The sequence below is a fragment of the Ambystoma mexicanum genome, chromosome 13, assembly GCF_040938575.1.
Source record: "Ambystoma mexicanum isolate Mex_15411 chromosome 13, UKY_AmexF1_1, whole genome shotgun sequence".
Lineage (NCBI taxonomy): Eukaryota > Metazoa > Chordata > Amphibia > Caudata > Ambystomatidae > Ambystoma > Ambystoma mexicanum.
In genome coordinates, this window is record NC_090938.1 from 772844615 (window position 1) to 772871764 (window position 27150).

Here is a 27150-nt window from a genome sequence, read left to right on the forward strand (position 1 = left end):
GGGACCATGTATCGAGGACATGATTGTGCTGCTGAACAGTGCCCAAATGTTCTCCAAACTGGACCTAAATCAGGGATACCACCAGTTGGAGCTCCACCCTGATTCCCGGCCCATAACCACGTTTGCGACCCACGATGGGCTTTTCAGATACCGGAGACTGAACTTTGGAATCTCATCGGCCGCTGAGATTTTCCAGGAGGCAATACGCCAGATCATCCGACCTATAAAAGGGGCGCTTAATTACAGCGACGACATTCTCGTCTTTGGATCGTCCAAGGAAGCCCATGACAAGGCACTACACGACACTTGCGAAGCCCTTCAGAGAGCCGGCCTCACGCTTAACATCTTGAAGTGCCGGTTCAGTAAAACGAAACTCAAATTCTTTGGACACATTTTTTCCAAGGATGGCATGATGCCTGACCCCGAGAAGGTCGAGACGATCTCCAACCTCGGCGAGCCCCGGCAGGTGGCGGACGTCCGCTCGTTCCTCGGCATGGCAGGATACTGTGCGAGGTACATCCCCCACTACGCCTCCATCACAGACCCGCTGAGGAAACTGCTGCAGAAGGAGTCGGCGTTCGTATGGACACCGGCCTGCCAACAGGCCTTTGCGGACATCAAGCAAGCCCTTGCGGAGGCTCACCGTCTAGCATACTTCAACCCGCTGTGGCACACCGAGGTGGTAGTGGATGCCAGCCCCGTAGGCCTCGGTGCCATCCTGGCCCAGACCAGTGGTGCGGATGTTAACCCCAGACACGTGGTTGCATACGCGAGCCGAGCGCTGTCGACGCCTGAACTAGCCTACTCCCAGGCCGAGAAGGAGAGCTTGGCAGCGGTCTGGGCGTGTGAGCACTTCCACAACTTCATAATCGGCAAAAGGTTCACGCTGGTCACCGACCACCAGGCACTTCTATCACTGTTCGGGAACCCACACACCAAGATGCCACCAAGGATTGAGAGGTGGGGCATCCGCCTCCAGGAATATGATTATGACATTGTACACCGCCCGGGGGGCGACCTCAACCCCGCAGACTACCTCTCCCGACACCCCGTTGGGGCCCCGCTTGCACGGAAGGGCGACGTCGCATATGTGCAGTACGTGGCGGCCCAGGCGCTGCCTCCGGCGCTGTCCCTTGAAAGGGTAGCGGCCGCATCGGCAGCAGACCCAACGACAGCCCTGGCGATTAGCCTCACGACGGCCAGCAAGTGGAAAGATCACCACAGAGCCATCCTAGCTCACCCGGGGGTGAACAAACAAGAAATCGAACGGCTAGCCCGTGTACATGGTGAACTTGCGGTGAAGGACAATAATATCCTACTCAGAGGGTGCAGGATCGTCATCCCCGCCACACTCGGGAGCGAGGTGGTCAGCATAGCGCACGAAGGTCACAGAGGAGCCGAGAACACGAAGAAGCAGCTCAGGTGCCACGTGTGGTTCCCCCTCCTGGATGTGGCCGTTGACGAGTGGGTAAGGAACTGCCACGCCTGTCAGTGCACAGCCCCTGCAGAACGACCGCCCCCTCTCCAACATACTCAAATACCTGATCACCCATGGGAACGAGTAGCCATGGACTTCTACGGGCCGACTGAAGCGGGTGACTACATTTTACTCTTCATAGATGAACACTCAAGGTTCCCGATTGCCAAGGTGGTCAATTCCACGGCGTTCACTCAAGTGGCGGCGACGATAGAAGAGGTCTTCAGTGAGTGGGGGATCCCCAAGTGGGTCAAGTCCGACAACGGACCACCATTCTGTGGACACGAGTTTGGAACACTGGCAGAGCACCTGGGGTTCAGGCACATGAAGATCACACCACGCCACCCCCAGGCAAATGGAATGGCGGAGCGCTTCATGGCGTCGATCAAGAAGACCCTACAGAGGGCACGGCTTGACGCAGTCGATACACACCAAGCGCTATGCCGCCTGTTAAGAGACTACAGGAACACTCCCCATGAGGTCACAAATAAGACGCCTGCCGAACTCATGTTCCGATATGAGGTGCGAACCCGCATCCCGAGAAGTACGGCGCAGGCAGAGCCGGCCGACCATGATCTACTCCAGAGAGATGCGGCGGCAAAGGAAAATGCAAGGCTCCGTACCGATGCACGGAGAGGAGCGGTGCCGCCGGAGCTCCAGGTAGGAGATGAAGTTCTGGTGCAACAGCCGGTGAATAGAAAGACAGATTCGCGGTTTGCTCCAAGCCCCATGAGGATCGTTGCAGTGAAAGGTACAATGGTGACGGCTGAAGACCAGAATAGGACCGTCACCAGAAACTGTCAGCAGTTCAAGCAATATGCAAGAAGAGAAAACACAGAAGGACCTCAGAGGGCACTCTCACCAGAACCATGGAGGCAGAGGGACGATGAGTGGTTTCCCCCGGAAGGAGATCCCGGGGACATGGGCCAGAGTGGGGCCACTGAAGAGGAGCCAGATCTTGGGACTCGAGGTGAGAGGCCGAGACGACTCATAAAGAAGCCGATGAGACTTGTTGAAGAGTGCTGAGTTATTGTTTGGACACAGAGTGTCAAGTTGATGTTTGGACATATTGTCCGGGGGTAGTGTTACCCGGGGCTCAAGGGGTTAATGCTCATGAGCCCCCTCCGTTGTAAAGGCGGAGTTTAGAGTGGGCAAGGGAGTTATGGGGCACGTGCGCAGCCAGCGCCAGTTCCTGCTTGGTTGTAGAAGAATAAAGAAGTTCCTCCTATCTCTCCGTGTGTGCGTCCTTCATTGGGCCTAGATCCCTAGGCAACAATCTCTAAGGCAGGAAAGCCGCTTTACTTGGTTCTGAATCACCATCTTTCTCGGTAACTGCTAGTCTCCCATTCCCGAGCCAACACTGGCCCCTAGTGGCACATTTAGGAAGGGGTTATTTACATCCATTGGTAGGTCTCTTTCTCGCTACTATTGCTTTCTCGGTAACTGCTAGTCTCCCATTCCCTAGCCAACACTGGCCCCTAGTGGCACATTTAGGAAGGGTTTATTTACAACCATTTGTAGGTCTTAAGTAATGTTGGTATTTATTAAACTGTTTTATGGTTTTCTTTTTGCTGTTCTCTTTCTTTGTGACATCTTTTCAAACCACGTGGTCTTCAGCTCTTTATTAGTTTTATTTTATCCCGTTACCCAGCTGCACTAACTACATACACATGCATGTGTGCACTGATATGTTCCTTTCTATGCTTGCATTGTAATTGTCTCACTTTTGACTCATGGCAACAAATCATTATTATATTTTCTGAGAGAGTTTTACTAACTACTCGCACTTACCTCTGACCATCTCTAAACATTTGCACAACACTTGGATCATTTTTCTCTGCTCCTTTTACCTTGTTATCTTACTTGCTTCGCTTACTTCTTATATCTTCTCCAGTTTGTCACATTAATAAATGTGTATAGTAGTCGTAGCCGCCTGTCTTTCACATCCACCTTGCCCTCTCCTCCCCCCTCCCTTTTATGTCCATTAGCTCTTACTCTTATCATCTGTCCTGTGACCTTTGAAATCAGCTTGTCTGCCTTCCCAGCTTGTCTTCTCCTCCCACCCCCCCCCAGTACTATTCTGAATCGCCCTTTGACCTACTATGACAGTTGCTTGTTTTGTTCCTCTCCTTTCCTCCTCACGTCATACCCCCCTAACCCCCCCTCCTCCCGTTATACTCATGCACTACATCAATTGTCGTCAGGCATAGTAATGTTACTGCTTGTCTTGTCTCATTCCCCCCTCCCCCTCCTCTCGTTATACTCGTGCACTACATCAATTGTCGTCAGGCATAGTAATGTTACTGCTTGTCTTGTCTCATTCTTTCCCTTCCCCTCCTCTCGTTATACTCATGCACTACATCCATTGGCGTCAGGCATAGTAATGTTACTGCTTGTCTTGTCTCATACCCCTCTCCCCCTCCTCTCGTTATACTCGTGCACTACATCAATTGTCGGCAGGCATAGTAATGTTACTGCTTGTCTTGTCTCATACCCCCTCCCCCTCCTCTCGTTATGCTCATGCACTACATCATTTGTCGTCGGGCATAGTAATGTTACTGCTTGTCTTGTCTCATACCCCTCTCCCCCTCCTCTCGTTATACTCGTGCACTACATCAATTGTCGCCAGGCATAGCAATGTTACTGCTTGTCTTGTCTCATACCCCCCTTCCCCTCCTCTCGTTATACTCATGCACTACATCCATTGTCATCAGGCATAGCAATGTTACTGCCTGTCTTGTCTCATACCCCCCTCCCCCTCCTCTCGTTATACTGATGAACTACATCAATTGTCGCCAGGCATAGTAATGTTACTGCTTGTCTTGTCTCATACCCTCCTCCCCCTCGTCTCGTTATGCTCATGCACTACATCCATTGTCGTCAGGCATAGTAATGTTACTGCCTCTCTTGTCTCATTCTTTCCCTTCTCCTCCTTAATTGTTCCTTGCACTTGCACTATCTGAAATGTCGCCTGGCTGATTATGATGGTTATTTCACATTCTGAATTGTTTCAAGGACCTGTAAGAATGTAATTGTACTCCCCCATGTTCCCTCCCTCTTTGAAGCGCTTTGAAAAACATTGTGTATAGGCGCTATACAAATAATTAATCAATTAACACTGTGCGTGATTTATTCAGTGAAGAAAACATTAAAGGGACGTTATGGTTTAATTGCGCCAAAAAAAACGTTTTGAATTTCAGAAAATCAATGTTAAAGGAACTTGTACCACACAACCCTACCTCGGTGACATTTATTATGTGTGTTGGGAAATTTGGGTAGAGATGTATTAGTAAACAGCTAGAAGTAACTTTAAGCAGAATCGGTCATATATAGTGGACAAATAGTGTGTATCTCATGTGGAAGTTGGATTAGTGGGAAGCTGTGTAATAGCTCCTAGTTCCCAGAGGCAGCTCTTTTTCACTGTTTGATGCTTGACTGCTCCTGCTCTTCACATCTTTATTCCAATCCCTTCCTCACCCTCCTTGTCATCTTCATTACTGTGTGGGGTCCATGGCATTACCCATGTTCTATGTGATGCTTGGCAATACCCCATCTCCAGACCGAGTTCATCCTCCTCCAAACACCTGTAGCATAGGATTTCGCTCCCAAACCTTCATGATATTCTGGCAACCCCTACTAGCTTCTACAGCATTATTGAGACCGCTAGGATGAAAGGTGAGTCTTTTTAAAATGGGTAGATCTATCCAGCATCATACATTCTCCGTGATGATGTTCATGTTATCGTGCAAGGTCCAGCATCATACAGTCTCTGTGATCATGTTCATGTTATGGTGCAAGGTCCAGCATCATACAGTCTCAGTGATCATGTTATGGTGCATGGTCCAGCATCATACAGTCTGTGATCATGTTATGGTGCAAGGTCCAGCATCATACAGTCTCCGTGATCATGTTATGGTGCAAGGTCCAGCATCATACAGTCTCTGTGATCATGATATGGAGCAAGGTCCAGCATTATACAGTCTCTGTGATCATGTTATGGTGCAAGGTCCAGCATCATACTGTTTCCGTGATCATGTTATGGTGCAAGGTCCAGCATCATACAGTCTCTGTGATCATGTTATGGTGCAAGGTCCAGCATCATACAGTCTCCGTGATCATGTTATGGTGCAAGGTCCATCATCATACAGTCTCTGTGATCATGTTATGGTGCAAGCTCCAGCATTATACAGTCTCTGTGATCATGTTATGGTGCAAGGTTCAGCATCATACAATCTCCGTGATCATGTTATGGTGCAAGGTCCAGCATCATACAGTCTCCGTGATCATGTTATGGTGCAAGGTTCAGCATCATACAGTCTCTGTGATCATGGGCAAGACCCCAGCAGCCAATGACTGAACCCCATCAGCCAAGAGAAATGGCCCTATTAGAGCAGAGCTACTGGCAGCGGGGTTGAGCCAGAAAGAACCAGTTCCAGACATTGTGCTAAGCTCCTCTGAACTCCCCCAAGCCTTTAAATCAGGGGGAGCTATATCTGGGTAACAGTGGAGTCCAGCGTGCAGTGTGTTTTGTGTGGTAAGGCCGAGCAAGGACACACGCCACTTGCTGGTTATTAGTGGACATTTGAAGGTTCGTTTTTGTATTTAAACACCTATAGATATAGGGGATGAACTACAAATGGGGATTGTCCTAAAGCAAACGGCACACAGGGTGTACCTACACAAAGTGGGGGTTTTCGTCCAGGTGTTCAACTGTTTAGTTGATTCTGGTTCAAATCATAAAGTTCTTAACTTATTCTTACATGTTCTTGTCTCTACTTGAGACGCTCTAACCTCCTATGTAAAGTCTCAAAATAGTTGGCAAACAAAATGTTCCAGCACCTAATCTTCAAAAATCTTTTAACCCCCTGATTCCCATAAACTAGCAGCACAAATGTTCCAAGGTTTTGGCCCAATGTAAAGGCTTCACAAACCTGGCCTTCAAAGTCCAACTCTATTATCTAGAAGTTCTCCTCTGAGAATGTTCTTGTAGTAGTTAATCACTCTGGTCAATCCTTTCGGTCTCTCTGTTTTCACCTTTTGTCTCAATATCTCTTCCAGGTTCTCTCTCCTTCAGGCCGTTCTGCAACAGCCTCTTGTAGACTTCTCCCAGCCCTTGCATTACTCAGGATTTACAGTACGTCCCTCCCAGTCTTTGGGTTTGTCAGGATTCACAAAGGGTCTCTCCCAGACCTTGGGTTTGTCAAGATTCCCAATGGGTCTCTCCCAGACCTTGAGTTTTCTTTCTGCATTCATAGCAGCAGTAATGGGTGCCATCCCTCCTCCCCCCAATGTATGGAACTTGCGAGGCAGCCAATGTTGTCGCCCTCCTGCCATGGCTCAGGAATTTCTCCCTTTTACCCGAGGAGCGTTGGTGGACAGTGTAAAGACCGGAGGGTGGGTCTGTACTTCCGCTCTCTATTTGGTAGAGGAGAGACACAGAGACCCCTGCCAAGATTCTCTAGTATTGGTAGACGTAGTCGAGCAATCAAGGCCTAGCTTCTCAGGAGGTGATGCAAGCTGGTTCTTAAGTACAGTGTAGTCCCCAAGCACCCACAAAGGAATGTCCACACACTGTATCGGTAAAAACACAGTCTTTATATAATTAATATTCAAGGTCATATACACGATCATGATAACTCACTTTGTACTCCGAAAATCAACACTGGTAAATATGTACAATTCTAAAGTGGTACCACTAACATTATTAGATCTCATTAAAGTGCATACGCTCAGAATGACACACAGATCAAAATAAAGAGGAAACCAGCTGTAGATTGAGGAAGGAAACCAAGCTGGTTGAGCAATAGGCAGAATACTGGTAACTACCGTTAAACACAGTTTTGTGTGGAGATCCCCCCCCACCTGGGCAACCTGTAGAAGAAAGATACAAGCCCAGTCCATATATTGTTCACACTAGACTTTCCAACAGTTCTGCAACCCCAAAGTACCTTGCGTTGTAGCGTTCCACGTCAGGGAATTGACGGCCCTTCTTGAGTGTCCTCCCTTTCAGGCAGGAGTCATGGGTCGTCGAACGTCCGACGAAGAACAGGTCGAGCTACGACAGTGAAGTGGCCGAGTCGTTCCTAGCGGTGCTCGTTGACGGGGAAGCATAAACATCCTGCAAGGAAGAGGCGTGCGGGGCACCTCGAGGTCGATGGTTCTGGACCGCAAAGAGTTGAAGAACTGTGCCCAGCAAGGACGTTGAGTCTTCGGCGTGTCTGGTCTTTGGCTGGCGGGAAACCACCGGTGGATGCTCCTCGGCGTGTCGACAGTCGGGCCTTCTCTGGCAGGATACAGCGGTGAAGATGCAGACGAGAGCGTCCTTGGATCAATGAAGTTCTTAGGCAACGGGAGCACGGCGGCTCCAGTCGGCGACGGCGGTCGTCGACAGTGGTGGACAGCAGTCTGGGTGCTTCTCCTTGGAATTCTGCAGCAATCCCTGTATCGGGTCGGCAGCCTGTCGAAGGTCTGTCTACCAGGGAGCTTAGGCAAAGATCAGATGTGCACGATGGTCCCTCGTAGCTTGGGAAGAGGGCGCCTTACTAGGTCCTCTCCGGGTCAGTCCTTGAGGCACAGCAGCTTTCAGATTGCGAAGGAGAGCAACAGCAATTCTTCTCGTCCAGCAGGGCTCAAGGTTAAGCTTCAGTTACTCGTCGTAGTGGACTTCAGCTTCTGAACACGATTCCTAGCAGTGAGAGGTCCCCAGATATACTGTTGATCTCCCATTCATTCCGCTGGGTCACACTCGGGCATCCAATCACGACTACGGGCATTCAGGCAGGCAGGCAGCCAATCAGGCACACGGTGCATTCTGTCGCGACCCTCAGCCCTGATCACCACTGGCAAGCCCATTGGCCAGGTGGGATCAGAACTCGGATCGCTAATAAGGCCTGGCATCCACTTCTCAGGCCCTAATGGGGCCCTTCCTGGCACCTTTGGCGCCAGGCTCATCAGCAAGGAAAGACATCTGCTTGAGGAACTAATTTATTTAGGCTTTCAGCCAACATGGAGGCATCCACATAGCTTGATTCCTAGAACCAAGCTATGCGGTCTAGTGTTTTGGGTGTGGTGGCCTAGGGGCTACTTTACCTGGACTACTTTACAGTGGCTATTTAAACCACACCCGAACAAGACAACACGTGTCGCGTTACTTTGCTAATAGCAACGTGACGCTCACCGTGTCCAGCTTTCTCACGAGCCTGACGAATTCCGGACCTGCAGAAAAAAACAAAGAACATCGTTAGCAGCAGAATCTTACCTGCAATCTGCATCCTTCACTGCTCGCGGCGCCTGGGCAGCTCCGTTGGAAGAGTTCGCGGCCCGGATCGAAGGACCTCACAAAGGGAGAAAGACATCATTGAAGGAGGTAGTACAGACATTACATCCACAAAGCGCTTAGAGACTTACCTGGCTGGTTGTTTTTCGACCGGCATAGCTCCGGAACTCCTTCGGCGCTTGGAACACACTGCGACCTACGAAAAAGAGAAAAGCACAGGTCAGTGAGGACAAGACATCGCTGTGCTGCGCAAAGCGCCATCCTTACCGCATCATAGCGATATTGTGCGCCATTGTTTACCGGTGAGAACCAGCCTACCCATTTCACCAAGCGGACACTCCGCGCACCTAGGGGAGATAAAAAGAGACATTTTAGAACAGAGTAAAGGCATGCAAGAATAACAACGCCATCAATCGCAATAAGACCTACCTGAAAGACATTACTAGGCCCGCAGTCAGTGATGTAACTGTACCGCACGCGCCCACAAAAGACAACGCGCCCCTGCACAGAGAGCAGGACAGAGAGCCCACCAATTCCGACAACCAGGTGAGAAGAGAACCCGGAGGGGCTGAAATCACAAGGGAAGTGGGGGAAAACTTACCTTGGTCGTCCAGTCCTAATATAGTTTTCATTTCCAGGCAGAGTCCCATCGACACCGAGACCCACACCAGGGAATCATTGAGAAGGGCACCAACGACAAACTGGCTGGGTGGCGTCCCCGTGGATACCAGGTGAGCATAACAGAACGCGAAGCCTCACATAAATAATCCACCTGGGCGCCATGGAAACATCGGAAATCGACCAATTAGCCCAATTGTTGGGGGACTTTCCTGCTGAGGTTCTTTCAGCTCGACAAGAGACTAATGCACTCCGAAGAGACCTAATAGTGACCAAGGAGTGCACCGTCGAAATCGGCAGACAGTTCTTGCAATCACAGGCAGGTCAGACTCCTCTGCCTGGAGGAAATCCACTGATCCTATCTCACCATCTTATCCCCCACACCAGTACAGATCACGCTGCCTGGAACAGTTCCCCTGGCACCACCAGAAAGGTTTTCGGGTGACCCACGGAAGTATGCAGCATTCATAAATCAGTGTCGCCTTCATTTCCTTTGTCGCCCTGGGGCATTTCCAAATGAGGGGCATTTGCAGCTTGTTCCAGCCTGTGTACACTTTCACTAGACCGACTTCTGTTTCTACACAACTGCACTCATTTGTACAGTCTAACCCGTGCAGGAGGGTCCTTCGTTCCACTTGGAGCGTACCCTGCCTAGCAACGGTCTCTAACAAACGCTCGAGTACCTTCGACCTGGAATGAAGACGCTTTGCCGCGATCTGCCTCGCAAAGACTGATGAACGCTGTTCACGACCGCGCACCGCGGCTTCAATAGTAAGTTGCCTCACTTCCCACACTATGCCTGGCTAGTGTTGAGGTTTACTTCAAAACTCGCCATGATTAATCTAAAGCTCCTCTGGGCTTTTCTTACAGACGCTTAGAGCGTGCCGCCTCCTGCACTGGATCGTGCCATCATTATATTCCCGGGACTGGGTTTTTCGGAATCCGTTGGACCTGTCCGAAAAATCACCCCGCCAGGGTGAGTCCTTTTCCAACACATAATTAAGCAATGCAGCTTTTGTTAACCTAAATTCAGTACCGTGCATCCATGCACACCTCTCATTGCCCGTATTGTTGTTTTCAGCATCTGGGACCCCCGTTGCATTTTTTGATTTGTTGATTTCTTCATGATTGATTGAAGAATACTTGCCCACAGGCACCATCTAACAAAATAGGACACAGGATCCTTACACATAAGGTGAGCGCATGCCTGATCTGGATTTTGTAGTTGTATTTAGACACAGGGCTGTATACTTTCTCCATTACATTGATGATTACTCTGTTATTATACATTGGAGCCACTGGCGTCTGGGTTGCTTGTGGCTTTGGATACTAATGAAATATGAGTGTCTGTATAAGCACTAAATTGAATTCTGTCCTTTCTTGAGGGTATGCAATCTGGGACATCCAGCCCAATGCTCACATGTAATTGTGCAAAAGTACCACAGTATGTAGTATGCCTCTTGAACTACAATACCCTGCTCTTATACATACCTTTTCAACATTTTTTTATTTCAGTTCATTTGTATGATCTTTGGCTCATGAAGAAGAGAATTTACTTCTCGAAACGCGTCAGCCGTCCACAATGAATGAAACTTTCTCTGTTATTTGCGTTTGGAATAAATTACGCATGTTCTTATATTCACACCATTGATTGTTTAAATATTAATGACTAAATCTGCTTTCTAATTGAATATTTTGATTTTGAAATACAAAAAAGTTTTTTTAATGTTTAGGCGTCTTTTTGACGCAATTTATAGGTGTGCAGGGGACAGGAGGGTTCCAGTTTGGATCCTCTTTTCTCTCTTCTATATATTTATGCAGCCCTGTGCTAGGGCTGCTTTTCCTCCCCCGCACCCAAAAGACCTTTAAACCCTTGGTCTAATAACCTTTAATCCCTAATATTTCAGGACTGAGAGTGTGCACCTTATATCCCTTCCTGCATTTCCAAATGACCAAGCTCGGGTAGCTTTCATCCTATCATACTTGAGTGGAAGTGCAGCGGATTAGTCTGTGCCATTGGTGACCCATAATGATCCATTGTTGCAGGATTATGGGGGGTTCCAGAGAGAAATGGAAAAACTTTTTGCTCGCCACACCCAGGAACAAGCAGTGGATAACAAACTCCTATACCTCCGGGCGGCAGGGGAACCAAGACTTGTTAACATACATTGCTACTTTCAATAGACTGGTTGCTGAAGCCAGGTGGCCAGAAAACAAAAGAACCACGTTATTCCAGCGAGGCTTACGAGGCGAATTAAAGGACGTCTTGGCCCAGGTAGTTGACCCCCCCCCCCCAGAGACTGTACCGAATTCATAAATCTGGTCGTGCAGCTAGACCATCGGTTGCAGGACCGAAAAGCAGAAAGGTCCAAAGCAGACTCTCGAGTAGTTTATGTTGGGCCTAGAGACAACGCACCGTGGGTGCCAGACAACGCCGTAGAACCAATGCAGATCGGAGGGATACGACCGCCATTAACAAAACAGTATTGTGGAAAACCAGGACATTTTCTGAAAGACTGCCCAGTAAAACCCCCAAGGAGGACAGTCGGGGCCACAGAAAAGGATGAAGTTAAGGAATCGGAAAACTACCAAGCTCGGCAACCATAGAGGTCAGTTTGTCGAGTGATGAGAAAGAGCCACTGACCTCACACTTTGCGATACCCGTGATCTTAATAAACCACCAACAATCGTCAAAGATGCATGCCGTAGAAGCATACATCGACAGCGGAGCAGTTGGAAACTATATAGATCAAGAGTTGGCAGCAGAGATGGGGCTCCCGTTGTGTTCTAAGTCTACCAGGGACAAGGTGACTACCGTGGATGGGACAGAAATCGCCTCTGGACCAGTAACCCAGTGCACAGCTGCAGTAATCTTGCTGTGCCAGGATGGACATCAGAAGTGTATTTCATTCGATCTTATTAAGGCACCTCAGTTCCGGTTGATACTAGGGATGCCATGGTTGGTTGCTCACAACCCTTTGATTGACTGGCGGGCACGGAAATTAACCTTCTCCAGCAACTGCTCCCTGGCATGCTACTCTCCAAACCGGAACCCAACTCCTGTATCTCCAAGACTTCCAATACTGTAGCTTCTACCCTAGGAGTAACTAATTATTTGCCAGATGAATATCATGACTTTCAGGACGTATTCCAAAAAGACCAGGATAACACATTGCCGCTGCATAGGCCTTATGATTGTCAAATTGACTTTATTCCTGGGGCACAAATCCCTTGCGGCAGGATCTACGCTCTCACCAAACCAGAAAACCTTCACCTGAAATCCTATTTTACCAGTACCTTGCAAACAGATTTATCCGCCCATCTAAGTCCCAGCAGCCAGTCCTTTGTTCTTCGTACTGAAAAAGGAAGGGGACTTGAGGACCTGTATTGATTACCGCGCAATAAACCAGATCACCGCGAAGAACCGCTTCTCCTTGCCTCTTATCCCAGAAATGCTAGACCAAGTCAAAATGCCCAGATCTATACCAAATTAGACCTACGGGGAGCATACCATCTGGTCCGAGTCAGAAGCAGAGATGAGTGGGAAACCGCTTTCTGTACCAAATATGGCTTGTTGGAATATCAAGTCATGCCTTTGGCTTATGCAACGCTCCCGCAGCGTTTCAATATTTCATGAATGATGTCTTGAGAGAACTGATTGACGTTTGCGCCTCAGTGTACGTATATGACATCTTGGTCTACTCAGCCTCAAAACAAGATCATATCAGGCACATTCGTTCAGTCCTCACCAAGCTCCGCCAACATCATTTGTATGCAAAGCTGGAGAAATGTTTTTTTCACGTCACCGAAGTAGAATTTCTTGGTTTCATCCTTTGCCAAAAGGCATCAGAATGGACGTACATAAGGTTGACGCTATTCTAAAATGGCTGTATCGCTTGCCTCTGGGGCCCAGCAGGAGTGCCTAGTCCGGTCTGTCGATGGGTTCTGGTCCGGTCTGTGGTTCTCGCAGTTGCCCAAAACACTCCTCCTCACTCTGCCCACTGCAGGTTTAGTCACCCAATGGACGGAATGTGGGGGAGTGATCCGGATTGAGGAATGAGGTTCCAGGTTGCTCGGAGCTGCAGAATCCTTGGATGGTTATGAGTCTTTAATGTCCTGCCCAGTTTCTTCACTGGGTTCTAGGTGGTGTTGCAGTTCTGCCCAGTTCCTTCACTGGGTCCAGGTGGGCCAGGCCTGCTGTGACGCACCCAACTGCCTTGTATATATCCTTTGCTGCAATGCACAGTTCTGCGCTGATTAAGTCTTACAATGCAAGTGTTCAATATACCATGTGGCTCAACTCGGTTCTGGGGAGCCTTCAAATGTCTGCCACTTAACTAAGTATCATACTTCTCTCTTGCAGGTCGGTGGACCGCCTGAGCCCTGCAGTAGTGAAGAGCCCTTTGGGAGTAGGAGCGGACCAAGGTAAGTTCACTGGATGGGGAGGGGTGTGGTGGTTAATGACTCTCTTACCCTTCCCCGTATGCTTTATATTGCAGGCAGAAGAATGGAGCTGCAACGTGGGCGAGGTGACGAGGGAGAGATCAGCTGGTGCCTGCCTTCTGCGTTACTGACGAGTGACAGCTGTTCCCCTCTGCGATGCCGACGAGAGATCAGCTGTTTGCAGTGATGCGAACGGACCTGGCGAGTAACCTGCTGCTTCTTCTGCGTTGCTGGGATCGAGGAACCCAGATGACTGGAGCCGCGGGATGAGAGCGGAGTCAGACCGTGACAGGCAGCGTCACGCTTCTGCAGAGCCGGGGAGAACGCTAAGCGCTGGGTGTTGTTCGGGGCGGGGTTTATATAGCCCTGAGCCCACCCAGCACCACTAGGTCACCATGGATGTTTCCGCAGTAGGCCCTCTAGGGGCCATGTTGGATTACATTGATCGGTCCCAACCCGGGGGCCATTTTGGAAGGGGCATTGCCTAAAGCAGTGGCAAAAGCCAGTTTTCTGTGCCATGTCGCCATGTTCTTAGACCAGATGCCGCCAATGCTACTGACTGGAGTCTTGGGGGTCATGACAATGGCCATCACCAACATCTCTGAAGGGGATGCAGAGCATGCTAGGCTTTGCAAACTTTTACCGCCGATTTATCCCAGACTTCTCAGGTTGTGCACCCGATCACAGTACTGCTACAAAAAAGCAATAAAAAGTTTGCTTGGACCGAGGAAGCTGAAAGAGCCTTTCAGGAACTGAAACAAAGGTTCATCTCTACTCCGATCCTGCGGCACTCTCGTCCAGACCTCCCTTATGTCGTAGAAACTGATGCTTCCAGTATGGCAATGGGAGCGGTCCTTTCACAGAGGGACCCAGAAACTGGCCAGCTGCATCCTGTGGCCTTCTGGTTAAAAAAGTTTTCACCCCCGGAAATTAATTGCACTATCACGGACAAAGAACTCCTAGCCATCCAGTCCGCTTTCAAGGTGTGGCGACACTATCTTCTGGGAGCTAGACACACCATTACAGTGATCACAGACCACCGGAACCTTCAATATCTCAATACAGTCAAAGCCCAGTCTTCACGCCAGTTACGGTGGGCCCTCTTCTTCGCCGAATATGACTATGTGATCACCTTTCGACCAGGGGTCAAGAATGGGAAAGCTGACGCTTTATCTCGAATGAGCATCGATGAAACGGTGTGTACAACTCCAGACCCGGTACCCATCATACCAGAAGATAAACTCTTGGGTACCCACAACAACCTTATCACAAGCCGAATTACGAAACGAAATTCGACAGTCAATAAACCCGGATGCTTTCCTCTCATGGCAAACTCAAGGAGAACAATATTGCATCAAGGATCAGTTACCCTTTTTTAGGGACCGGTTATATGTACCCAAGAAGGAGTTACAACAGCATATCATTTCAGGTTATCATGACTCTCTGATCGAAGGACACCCTGGAATCGCTAAAACCTTAGTCAAGGTGAAAAAGAACTTTTGGTGGCCTGCCTGGCGTAAGGACATTGTCCAGTATGTTCAGCCCTGCGGCGTCTGTGCACAAAATAAATCCCAGAAACAGAAACCATCGGGTCTCCTACAACCACTGGACATCCCTCCCGCTCCATGGCACACTCTTTCCCTTTACTTTATCACTGAACTGCCACAGAGTCAAGGCTTTAACACCATTCTTGTAGTCGTGGATTTGTTCTCTAAGATGGCACATTTTATTCCTCTCAAGGGCCTCCTGGACACATCCACCCTAGCAGAAGTATTTCTGGAAAACATTGTCAAGCTACATGGTTTCCCATCAGTTCTGGTCTCCGATCGAGGCAGCCAGATTGTATCCAATTTTTGGAGAAAAGTTGTGCAATGGCACAGATTGATGTCCGGCTATCTACCAGTCACCACCCCCCAAACGGACAGCCAAACCGAGAGGACCAACCAGACCCTCGAACAGTATTTACGGTGCATGTTGCACCATGAATTGAGAGATTGGAAGGACTTACTTTGGATAGCCGAGTACGCATATAACAATTCCGTACATTCTAGCACGGGACAAACACCTTTTTACACCCTGTATGGCAGACATCCACGTACCTCAGAACTCGACCTTCCTGCTAGCCTGGAAATGCCTGCAGTAAAGACTCTTCACACAACCATCACTCAGGCGTTCAGAAAGGCGAAGGGACATCTTATTCATGCTAAAGAAAAACAAAAGTACTTCGCCGACCAGCATCGGAAAAAGGCCCCAGACTATCAAGTGGGACACCAGGTTTGGTTAGCCACCAAATATTTACCCATCAAAGGGACCCGGACCTTCCATACTCGATATTTTGGACCCTATACCATCAAGGCAATTATCAACCCGGCAACCGTCAAATTGGACTTACCACCTAATCTACAAATCCATCCGGTATTCCATGTGTCCCTCTTAAAACCAATGCAACCCGGTACACAAATCAAGACACCACCTCAACCTATACTAATTGATGGAGAACCAGAATTCGTAGTCAAGGGCATCCTGGACTCTAAATACTCTAGAGCCAAGTTATATTATCTCGTCGACTGGAAGGGATTTGGGCCTCAAGATAGATCCTGGGAACCCAGTGAGAACATCCATGCACCACGTCTGATCAAGAAGTTTCATCAGAACTTCCCAAGTAAACCTGGACCAGACAGGAGACACACCATGGGAGGGGCCTTGCGGGGGGGGGTGCTGTCACGACTCTCAGCCCTGATTCCCCACTGGCAAGCCCCTTGGCCAGGTGGGATCAGAACTCGGATCGCTAATAAGGCCTGGCATCCACTTCTCAGGCCCTCTTGGGGCCCGCCCTGGCACCTTTGGCGCCAGGCTCATAAACAAGGAAAGACATCTGCTTGACAAACTACTTTATTTTTTAGGCTTTCAGCCAACATGGAGGCATCCACATAGCTTGATTCCTAGAACCAAGCTATGCGGTCTAGTGTTTTGGGTGTGGTGGCCTAGGGACTACTTTACCTGGACTACTTTGCAGTGGCTATTTAAACCACACCCGAACAAGACAACACGCTTCACGTTACTTTGATACTAGCAACGTGACGCTCACCGTGTCAAGCTTTCTCACGAGCCTGACGAATTCCGGACCTGCAGAAAAAAACAAAGAACATTGTTAGCAGCAGAATCTTACCTGCAATCTCCATCCTTCACAGCTCGCAGCTCCTGGGCAGCTCTGTTGGAAGAGTTTGCGGCCCGGATCGATGGACCTGAGAAAGGGAGAAAGACATAATTAAAGGAGGTAGTAGAGGCATTACAACCACGAAGCGCTTAGAGACTTACCTGGTTGCTTTTCGACCGGCATAGCTCCGGAACTCCATCCGCGCTGGGAACACACCGCGTCCTACGAAAAAGAGAAAAGCACAGGTTAGTGAGGACAAGACATCACTGTGCTGCGCAAAGCGCCATCCTTACCGCATCATAGCGCTTTTGTGCACCATTGTTTACCGGCGAGAACCAGCCTGCCCAGTTCACCAAGCGGACACTCCGCGCACCTAAGGGAGATAAAAAGAGACATTTTGGAACAGAGAAAAGGCATGCAAGAATAACAATGCCATCAATCGCAATAAGACCTACCTGAAAGACATTACTAGGCCCGCATTCAGTGAAGTAACTGGACCGCACGTGCCCACAAAAGACAACGCGCCCCTGCCCAGAGAGCAGGACAGAGAGCCCACCAATTCCAACAACCGGGTGAGAAGAGAACCCACGGAGGGGCTGAAATCACAAGGGAGGTGGGGGAAAACTTACCTTGATCGTCCAGTCCTAATATAGTCTTCATTTCCAGGCAGAGTCCCATCGACACCGAGAATCACACCAGGGAATCATTGAGAAGGGCACCAACGACCAACTGGCTGGGTGGCGTCACCGTGGATACCAGGTGAGCGTAACACATTCCGGCCATTCACTTCTCTCCAGACACTCGCAACAAGTTATGCGTATTGGGACAAGTACCGATCCATGCAACACTCCAAGCTGCATTCATACCGATTTCGGGCAGGGCTGTCTCAACCATTGTGTCAAACACCAGATACCAGACAGCCACAACATAGAATGCATATTCGTCACACACTCCATTCACCCAGGTCCCACCCACAGGTGTACCCACAACATACGGTCGTTGAGAAGGCTCCAGCCAGTCTGGTCGGCACTTCTCCACACTACCATATATGGAACTTCCACCCCACAGCCAGTCAGGGGGAAGGGACAGAGGCAGGGCTTCCCGAGACTTCGGGAAGATCAAGGTAACAGGCGATGGAAGGCAAGAGGCCATGGGGGCCATTTTGTCTCCATCAGGAATCTACCGATTCCAATGACAGGGCCTGGGCATCCCAAAATGGAGGATACTCAGGGCACCAGTCATTTCAGCACGGAGCTGCTACCAGCCCATACCCTGCTCTGTGGGTCACACACAGGTGCCCAAAAACATACACTAGGGGCACAGGGTTGCACCCCTACCCATGGGTGACATAAGGGTATCCCATGGGTCTGTTCACCAAACCAAAAGAGAGAGATGCAACGCCATGAGTCCCACATGAACTCCTGCGCGGAAAACACGACAGAACACACGATAAAAAGCAGTAAAGGACAAGGATACGGAGGCCCTGCCCCTCCGATGCATTTCCAGCATCACAGTGCCCCCCCCCCAGACTGAGGTTAGGGTGCCTAATCTCCCACGGGATAGGCACCCTCATCCAGACGGTCAACATACCTTCTTGAAAGGGCATCTGCATTATCGTGACTCTTCCCTGGTCTGTGCTCAATGGTAAAGTCTAGCCCTTGCAGACTAATGGACCACCTGAGCAGTTTCGGGTTCTCAGCCTTCATCTGCATAAGCCACTTAAGGGGCTTATGATCGGTTTGGACCTTGAAGGTAGACCCGGTAAGGTAGGGTCTAAAGCGGCTAAGGCTCCAAACTATACTAAAACATTCCTTTTCAACAGTAGCCCACCTAAATTCCCTACCCTTAAGTTGTCTACTGATGAATATGATCGGATGTTCTCTTCCTTTGTCATCTAACTGGGACAAGACAGCTCCAATTCTGGTGTCGCAGGCGTCAGTTTGAACCATAAAGGGCTTGCTGTAATCAGGCGCACACAACACGGGTGCCCTACACAGACTTTCTTTCAAGCCATCAAAGGCCCTCTGACCGTCTTCGGTCCAATTAACCTTCCTCGGTTGTTTGGGCGAAGTCAGAGCTGTCAGGGGTGCAGCTATCGTTCCATAGTATGCCATGAAATTGCGATAATACCCAGTGAGGCCCAAAAAGGCTCTCACCTGGGTTTGAGTAGTGGGAGTCTCCCAGTCATGTACGTCCTGTATTTTACTGGGGAGAGGTTGGATTTGACCCCCTCCTACCACATGACCAAGATACGTGACTTTTCCCTGAGCTATCTGGCACTTGGTGGCCTTGATAGTGAGGTTAGCCCTTTTTAACGCCTGGAACACTTTATCCAGATGCGTCAAATGCTCTTCCCAAGTGGAACTGTAGACGGCAATGTCATCTAAGTAAGCCACACAAAGGGCTTCCAGCCCACTAAGCGCATGGTTGACTAATCTCTGGAAAGTGGCAAGGGCGTTCTTCAACCCGAAACGCATGACTCTAAACTGGTAGAGTCCCTCTGGTGTTGAGAACACCATCTTTTCCTTGGCATGGTCCATCAGAGCTATTTGCCAATAGCCTGAGGTAAGGTCGAAGGTGCTCACAAATTTGGCAGCACCTATCGTGTCCACAAGCTCATCAGCCTGGGGCAATGGGTACGCATCAGTTTTGGTGACGGCATTGACTCCTCGGTAGTCCACACATAACCTCCAATCCTTGGTACCTGCCTGGGAACTTGCCTTGGGGACAAGGACCACGGGACTGGACCAGGGACTGGTTGAGGGTTCAATAACACCCAGATCCAACATCTTGGCTACCTCAACCTGGATGTGGTTCTTGACGGTATCCGACATATGGTAGCACCTGCTTTTGACAGGCACACTGTCACCAGTGTCAATCTCATGCCTACACCACGGTGTAAGGCCTGGTGTCAGTGAAAACAGAGAGGCGAACTGCCACAGCAAAGCCCTGCAGGCCCTCTGCTGCTCTGCTGTCAGATCGGGAGAGAGATGTACTCCCTCCACGGAGCAACCCTGAGGGTTGCTATGTAGCAAATCAGGAAGGGGCTCACTCTCATCCTCTTCTTGCCCTGAAGTTACTCTTGCAAGTTACTCCGCATTATTTCCACATGGTTTCATGTAACTCGACGTGAAGTTTGATCCTCTATCAGAGACAACCTCCTTACGGAATCCAACATGGGTGAAAATGCCCAGGAGAGCCCTGGCAACCACCTTGGCCGTAACCGTCCGAAGGGGTATAGCCTCAGGGTACCTGGTGGCATGATCGACCAAGACCAGGATGAACCGATGTCCACCCGATGTGGGAGGGTCAAGGGGACCGATGATGTTGATGCCAACCCTCTCAAACGGTGTGCCAACCCCTGGCAATGGTTGCAGTGGGGCGATGACTCTGCCTCCAGTCTTGCCAGACAACTGACAAGTTGGGCAGGTCCTGCAGTGGGACTCCACGTCTACTCCCATCCGTGGCCAGTAGAAATGGGCAGAGAGCCTCTGCTTAGTCTTCTTGGTCCCAAGATGACCAGCCAAAGGCATCTCATGCGCCAACTGCAACAGGAAGGGCGTGTAAACCTGGGGTACCACCAACCTCTTGAGGGCGCCAGGTTCAGTCTTAGTGGGCTCACTAACAAGGAGCTCACCCTCCCAGTAAATCTGAAATTTCCTAGGCACTTCTCCTTGTTCCTGGCACAGGGCCTGTGTCCACAGACCCTCGAGAGAGTGGCACTCTCTCTGTCCCTTACAGAAGTCCGCCCAGGAGGGTCCCCCTTCAGCTAACAAGCATTGAAGGTCAGGATGATCCTCCGGGTTACGAGCCTCTCCCACAGGAAAGTCTTCTGGCTCTTCTCCCACAGGAGTTGAGACGGGATTCACCACTGGACCCAGCCCGTCCGGAGCATGGATCCCAATGGGGGCTGTCGAAACAGTGGGAAGAGCACAGGTTCCTCCACAGAGGCGGCCTCCTTACTTTTCCGTTTCCTTCGTGCCTTGGGTTTCCCCATCGGCGAGGGTGCCGGGCTCGCAGCCGGACCCTGTGTGACCTGCGATCAGGTGACCGCCACAGCAGCCATGGGTAAACCATCCGTGATCATCCCTAATTCGACTAAATCGTTTCCCAACAAAATTTGCAGGCACGTTGTACTGAACCAGGACCGGAAGCTTTGCTGTCTTGTCTCCAATCGTAATGTTGACTAAGGCTACAAGCGATAATTTGGGAGGCCCACCAGCTAACCTGGTGGTTCTCAGAGGAGCACCTATATAGTCCTCTGGCTTGAGCAGGGTCCTGCCCACCACTGTCATGCTTGCCCCAGTGTCTCTCAAACCATTAGAAGGCTAGACATTCAAGAGGACACTTCTCAAAAACCTATGAGTGTTTTGTGGGATAGTCACCAGTACTTCTGCGTACTTTTTCCAGGCCCCAAGGGACACTAAGGAAATCTCTACGGGAGCACGGAAGGTGATTCCAGTAGAGGAGGGGAGGACAGTGGCCTCCACCTCAGGTGCGGAGTAGGGATAGGTCAGGCTGGCAGCCTGGACTCCAAGAGCCTTACCCTTACACTTGGGGTCACCCCTTCGGTGGTCCAGAGCCCCACAATCCCAACAAGTGCCAGGAGGGCGGGGTACGGTACTGGAGCCACTGGGATCCTGCTTTGCAGCAGGCGGACCACTACTCTTACTCCCACCCACAACAGACCTATCCCCACTAGGTTTTAGGGTCTTCAGAGAGGAAGGTTTTGGTTTTCCCGACTGTGACTGCTTTTGGGACTCCTCCGCTTTCTGAGAGGCCCCCTTTTCTTTGTCCTTGTTCTTCCCACTGGAGTCCTTATGGGACACCCGGTAGGAGACCCACTTGTCAGCCAACCTAGCCAGCTTAAAGGGGTCCAAAATGTTCTGGTCAGCAACATACTGACGCAGCTCTGGTGAACAAGCTTCTGAAAAATGCTCAAAAAACAAGAGGTGAGGCAGTTCAACAAACGTTTTCACTTTGTAACCATCAATCCATCCCATCATGTACATGTGCGCAGCACTCACCCAGTCAACCCAAGACACATTCTCTCGTTTCTTAAAATCCCTGAGCCGTTTAAGATATTGGGTAGGCGTCTTGCCAAACTTGGCAATTAAAGCAGACTTCATGCACTCATACTGACTCCTTTCTTCCACACTCAGTTTCAGAATACAGTCATATCCAGTTTGAGGCACTCTGCTTAACAAACACTTAGCCCAATCTCTCTTATCAACATCATGAATTGCACAAGCCATCTCAAACTCTTCAATCCATTGGAGGATATCAGAACCCTCCGCATACACACCAACCAAATCTTTCATAAACTTGGTTGCTGGGGACCTGACACTCTCAACTGGTTTCGCTGAAGTCTCCACTCTAGCTTTCTCTAGCTGGATTCGCTGACATTCAGTGTCATTGTCTTTGAGTTCCAGATCCCTATTATTGAGTTCCACTTGCTGTGCCAACTCCTTTCTTAAGCTAAGCATCTATTTCCAACTTGCGAAGTTCAAAGGCCAACTTCATCCTTAATAACTCAAGCTCTAAAGAACTGCTGGGGTTTGGAACAGAGGCAGCAGGAATGGTGGCATTCCCAGATTCAGATTCGGCTACAACCCCCGGGGTAGAGTCCTCATTGGTTGCATTCCCCCTTCAAGAGTTTCACAATCGATCTGGTAGTCCACCAGGGCAGCTATCAACTCAGCCCTAGACTTATCCACAAAGTCTAATTCCCTGGTTTCACAAGCACTCTGGAGAGCCTCTAAGCTCATCCTAGTCAATTTACCATTCGCAATAAATTCCATTGCTTGTAATGCAGTTATCTTGTACACGACTAAACCTTAAATTAACAAAGTGCAGATTTCCTTCGTAAGTGGGACAGTTATACACTGAGTCTTAAAACCATAAGCATCCCACCGCTGCCACCAGCTGTAAAGACCGGTGGGGTGGGGGGGTGGGGTCTGTACTTCCGATCTCTGTTTGGTAGAGGAGAGACACAGAGAGCCCTGCCAAGATTCTCTAGTATTGGTAGAAGTAGTCGAGCAATCAAGGCCTAGCTTCTCAGGAGGTGATGCGAGCTGGTTCTTAAGTACAGTGTAGTCCCCAAGCACCCACAAAGGAATGTCCACACACTGTATCAGTAAAAACACAGTCTTTATATTATTAATATTCAAGGTCATATACACGATCATGATAACTCACTTTGTACTCCGAAAATCAACACTGGTAAATATGTACAATTCTAAAGTGGTACCACTAACGTTATTAGATCTCATTAAAGTGCATACGGTCAGAATGACACACAGATCAAAATAAAGAGGAAACCAGCAGTAGAGAGAGGAAGGAAATCAAGCTGGTTGAGCAATAGGCAGAATACTGGTAACTACCGTTAAACACAGGTCTGTGTGGAGATCCCCCCCACCTCGGCAACCTGTAGAAGAATGATACAAGCCTAGTCCATATATTGTTCACACTAGACTTTCAAATAGTTCTGCAACCCCGAAGTACCTTGGCATTGTAGCGTTCCGTGTCGGGGATCGACGGCCCTTCTTGAGTGTCCTCCCTTTCAGGCAGGGGTCACGGGTCGTCGAACGTCCGACGGAGAACAGGTGAAGCTATGACGGTGAAGTGGCCGCGTCGTTCCTAACGGTGCTCGTTGACGGGGAAGCGTAAACGTCCTGTAAGGAAGAGGCGTGCGGGGCACCTCAAAGTCGATAGTTCTGGAACGCAAAGAGTTGAAGAACTGTGGCCCAGCAAGGGCGTTGAGTCGTCGGCATCTCTGTGGTCTTTGGGTGGCGGGAAACCCACTGGTGGATGCTCCTCGGCGTGTCGACGGTCATGCCTTCTCCGGCAGGATACAGCGGCGACGATGCGGAGGAGAGCGTCCTTGGATCAAAGAAGTTCTTAGGCACCGGGAGCACAGCTGCTCCAGTCAGCGACGGCGGTCGTCGACAGTGGTGGACAACAGTCCGGGTGCTTCTCCTTGGAGTTCCACAGCAATCCCCGAATCGGGTCGGCAGCCTGTCGAAGGTCTGTCTACCAGAGAGCTTACGCAAAGGTCAGCTGTGCACGATGGTCCCTCGTAGCTCGGGAAGAGGGCACCTTACCAGGTCCTCTCTGGGTCAGTCCTTGAGGCACAGCAGCTTTCAGATTGCGAAGGAGAGCAACAGCAATTCTTCTCATCCAGCGGGGCTCAAGGTTAAGTTTCAGTTACTCCAGTTACTCGTCGTAGTGGACTTCAGCTTCTGAACATGATTCCTAGGAGTGAGAGGTCCCCAGATATACTGTTGATCTCCCATTCATTCCGCTGGGTCACACTCAAGCATCCAATCATGACTACGGGCATTCAGGCAGGCAGCCAATCAGGCACACGGTGCATTCAGACCATTCACTTCTCTCCAGACACTCACAACAAGTTATGCGTATTGGGACAAGTACCGAGCCATTCAACACTCCAAGCTGCAGTCATACTGGTTTCGGGCAGGGCTGTCTAAACCATTGTGTCAAACACCAGATACCAGACAGCCACAACATAGAATGCATATTTGTCACACACTCCATTCACCCAGGTCCTACCCACAGGCATACCCACAACATACGGTTGTTGAGAAGGCTCCAGCCAGTCTGGTCGGCACTTCCCCACAATACCATATATGGAACTTCCACCCCACAGCCAGTCAGGGGGAAGGGACAGAGGCAGGGCTTCCTGGGACTTCGGGAAGATCAAGGTAACAGGCGATGGAAGGTAAGAGGCCATGGGGGCCATTTTGTCTCCATCAGGAATCTACCGATTCCAGTGACGGGGCCTGGGCATCCCAAAATGGAGGACGTGCAGAGCACCAGTCATTTCAGCACGGAGCTGCCACCAGCGCATACCCTGCTCTGTGGGTCACACACAGGTGCCCACAAACATACACTAGGGGCACAGGGTTGCACCCCTACCCATGGGTGCCATAACGGTATCCCATGGGTCTGTTCACCGAACCAAAAGAGAGAGAGCTGCACCGCCAGGAGTCCCACATGAACTCCTGCACGGAAAACACGACAGCACACACGATAAAAAGCAGTAAAGGACAAGGATACAGAGGCCCTGTCCCTCCGATGCATTTCCAGCATCACAGACATCCTCAGCCTGTCAATTCCCTGGAGGTTTGGAAGATGTTTTTTCCAGCATCCAGGCCAGCCTCTCTGCCCAGGGCTTCCTGGGAAGCTTCCAGCCTGGCTTCTGAGTTTCCTCCAGATTATCACTGCCTTCCTTTAGGCAGTATTCTTTTCCTGGTTCCTTGCTCCCCAAGGGATCTCCATGCTCCAGGGGGGTCGCTTTGTGTCGAGGGATTGCAAGTAAGCATGTCTGCTTCGTCTGACATTCTCTCCTTCGCTGAACTTTCCCAGTCCCTTTAACATTCCCTTGACTGGGGCTTGGCATCCAGTGGTGTTCCTGCTGGTTTGTTCCTCATGTTTGAAATCTCAAATCTGATTGGTTAATCCCTCATTAGACTTCTTCGTTATATTATGGCCAAGCTTTTGTATTATTATCTGGTAGTTTTTATTGTTGTTAAATAATGGCTGGCGACGTTTTCAAGGTGTTTCTGGTGCCATCTTGGAATCCCTGTCTGCATGGTGAATGGTTCCTCCACTCTACCGAGGATGAGGCAGCACTGGGAGTGCTGGAGCACAGAGTATCCATGCCTTCCCTGGGTGAGTGCTGGAGCACCTTCCCTGGGTGAGTGCTGGAGCACGGAGTATGCATGCCTTCACTGGGTGAGGGCTGGGGCACAGAGTATCCATGCCTTCCCTGGGTGAGGGCTGGGGCACAGAGTATCCATGCCTTCCCTGGGTGAGTGCTGGAGCAAAGAGTATCCATGCCTTCCCTGGGTGAGTGCTGGAGCACAGGGTATCCATGCCTTCCCTGGGTGAGTGCTGGAGCACAGGGTATCCATGCCTTCCTTGGGTGAGTACAGGTGCACAGTGTATCCATGCCTTCCCTGGGTGAGTGCTGGAGCACAGGGTATCCATGCCTTCCTTGGGTGAGTACAGGTGCACAGTGTATCCATGCCTTCCCTGGGTGAGTGCTGGAGCACAGAGTATCCATGCCTTCCCTGGGTGAGGGCTGGGGCACAGAGTATCCATGCCTTCCCTGGGTGAGTGCTGGAGCAAAGAGTATCCATGCCTTCCCTGGGTGAGTGCTGGAGCACAGGGTATCCATGCCTTCCCTGGGTGAGTGCTGGAGCACAGGGTATCCATGCCTTCCTTGGGTGAGTACAGGTGCACAGTGTATCCATGCCTTCCCTGGGTGAGTGCTGGAGCACAGGGTATCCATGCCTTCCTTGGGTGAGTGCTGGAGCACAGGGTATCCATGCCTTCCCTGGGTGAGGGCTGGGGCACAGAGTATCCATGCCTTCCCCGGGTGAGTGCTGGAGCACAGAGTATCCATGCCTTCCCTGGCTCACTCTCTTTTAGGTAAGGTTCATAAACTGTTCTCCATCCCTCCCGAACACCACAGGTTCACGGAACCCATGCTTTTCTCAATGACCTGGCTGTCGCTTCAGTCCCCGGGCTGAGGGCGCCCATTGCAAGGCTTTTTGGTACTTGTAGTTCAACTGGCCTACATCCCACAATGTAACCCCTGATGTTGTATTACCGTGCCTCTGGGTGGGCAGCAAGCTGGCAGGATCCCTCCTCATTAAACCTCCGGGAGGCACATTAGGTAACAACCAGGTCAGCCCAGTCTTTGGTGACTCGTTCCTGCACGTAGTAGGATGGGGACTTCAGAAAACTCACCTCATTTGTTAAAGTGCCTCCGGTGGCAACTGGGAGAATGCCATCCTATATGCTTTTGTAAAAGTGCAGCATATCTCATTAGGGGATTCATTAAAATTCCACTAATCAGAAAAAGGCACAAGGCTCTCTGTCCAGGTTTAGTTTGTGTCCCAGGTATGATCTAGATTACTATGGGGTCTGAGTGAAGCTGGATAAAAGGAGGAACAGGTGCGGTTTAAAGCTGCACAGAACTGTAGGATTAGGAGGGAGAGAAGGGGTCCTCGGGTGGCTTCTGTTCTTCAGTGTCAGCATCCACTTCAGACCATCCATTCTGTGCTGTTGGTGGGAATTTCATCATAATTCATTGTTCAGCCTTAGGCTATTTAGGAGAGTCTGAATGGGGGAAGTAGTTCCCTGTTTGCA